Below are 2,405 nucleotides of genomic sequence, written 5' to 3'. Positions count from 1 at the left end.
TCTCTCTCTCTCGGAGATATGGTCTCACTGTATAGCTCTTGCTGGCCTGGAACTGGCTTTGTAGACAAGGCTAGCCTTGAATTAATAGAAATCTACTGGCCTTTGCTCCCTGAGTGCTGGGGTTAAAGATGTGCACCATGCCTGTGCCATTTGACTCTGTGCTACTTGAAAGGTATGAAGTCCCTAGAAAATTCTGCCCAAATGCGCCAAGATCAGGTTGAAATTTTAGGTTAAAATATAAGTGGAAGCAAGATTGGGCTAATTGGGCAACAGAAGACTAGCAGAGAAAGGAAGGGCGAACTAATCTTAGTTAAAACACANGCCTGCTCTTGCCTCACTGCTCAAGANCAAGGGCTCCTCTCACACACACACTTGAAGATAACACGGAAGGAGACCTGGGCTCAGTAACATCTGTATTGATGGGCTAGGAAGTGTACAATTGCATCCCATGGAATCTGACGCTTTCAAAGGGAACTGGAAAAGGTTCTGAAAGCAACCTCTGATGTGGGAAATGCAGTGAGAGGCAGAGACCTGCTGGTGGCCATGCTACAACTTCTGTGGGCCCTGCTGTTTCTATTCCCAGTATCCCTGTTTCCTCCCATTAACAGCACTCAGCATTCCACCTCATTCCTGTATGAAACTCCATAGCTGCTTCTGAGTCTTCTGTCTTGAGGGATCATGGACTACTCTGAAAGCTTGAGTAAGGATGCCTGCTCTCTGGGTGCACAGTTGACTGAGGATAATTCTAGCTCTCTTGCTTGGACCAAATGAACCATTGGGGAAGACTATAGAGAAGAAGCAATGACTCTTGCTGCAGCTACATCTAAGATGGCAGCATACAGTGGAAGCTCCCTGGGCCCCTATAGAGAAAGTGGAGAATGGAAAGAGGTAGGGTCTTCAACTTAACTCTGGGATCCAGCCACATATAGAGATTAATCATTTCTGTGAGTCAATAATCTCTTTCCAGCTTAAACCGAGTTGAGTCAGAATTCCTGGCACTTCACCTGAAATAATCCTCATTTTAAAGACTGTCCAGACATTTAAATATGTATATATACCTCCCAAATGCATATACGTTTAGAATATTTACTAGCCTGTATATAGACACATATATACACATACATACATTTGTGGACTTATTTGCATTTTAATATTTCACTTCAAATAGTAGTGTTTTCTTCTTCATCTTCTTCCCTTTTTTCTTCTCCTCATCCTCCTCCTTCTTCTATTAATCATTCTTCCAAACGTGTCTTGAGCCTTCTTAGGAATCAGAAAAGGCAGTGATCCACTCCCCCCAAAACAAAGCAAAAGTACAGACACAGAAAAGCACACACAGCACTTTAGTTGAATCCCAGGTTTGTTCATGGGACTGCAGAGATGGCTCAGTGGTTAAAAGCACTTGCTGCTTTTTCAGAGGACCTGGGATCGGTTCCCAGCACCCATATCAGGTGGCTCATAATTGTTTATAACTCCTTGTTTATAACTCCTTGAAGGACACCTGTCCTTCAAGGGCACCTCCATGAATGTAAAGCACAAACACTTACCCTGGTGCACACATAAAGGAAAATAAACAATGCAAATTAAAAACTAAAGACCTCTGGTCATCGAGGTGGGGTGGTTTCTCCATAGTAGAACAGGATGCAGTGTGCCAGAATGCACAGTGTGCCAGGCACTGGGTTTGATCTCAGGTACTGCAAATAAGGAACTCCAGTCCCAAAGCATGATACTTAGAGTCTGCACAACAGCATCCCGATTACTGCCTCTTAGTTCACAGGACAGTGCATTTACAAGGGAGTACTGGCATCTGATAGTGTGTTAGGCATGTGTCTCACTCTCTGTTTGTGAGCATTGCTGCAAACTTCTTGTGAAGTCACACGTGAGATGAGACGAGAGGCTCCAGAGAGTTCACTGCGCACCCCGGATGTGCATGCCGTGTTCAGGTATGTTTTCAATCCCCCAGTTGTTGGGATAAATACCCGGAGACAGACTCACCAGGTCAAAGAGGATACACATTTGTAGGGCAGGTGTCATCTACTGTCAAGTTTTCTTCTAGAAACGTAAGACTGACCAGATGAGTGTGGAGTTGATGCAGCATACCCCTGCTCTACCACATAATTAGTCGTTCTAATCTTTTCCAATGCTAAGACAATGCCCTCTGATTGTTACACTTTCATTTGTTTGGTTGTAAGTGCATGTGAGTGTTTTCTATAGTACCACTGTTTTCATCCCTTCTTGTGCTCTTGTGTGCATTCCTAGCATGTACATTTTTTCCTGCTGCACTTTTAGTTTTTTTTTTTTTTTTTTTCCCCATAGGTGGCTCTGTCCCCGATCCTGGAAGGTTCGCCTCAGCAGTGAGAGTTCAGGAAGAATAGAACAGGCAAGAGCACCCTTTCCCTTTGCACTAA

This window comes from Mus caroli, chromosome 5 (genome assembly GCF_900094665.2).
Source record: "Mus caroli chromosome 5, CAROLI_EIJ_v1.1, whole genome shotgun sequence".
Taxonomy (NCBI): domain Eukaryota; kingdom Metazoa; phylum Chordata; class Mammalia; order Rodentia; family Muridae; genus Mus; species Mus caroli.
Note: the sequence above shows the minus strand (reverse complement) of the source record.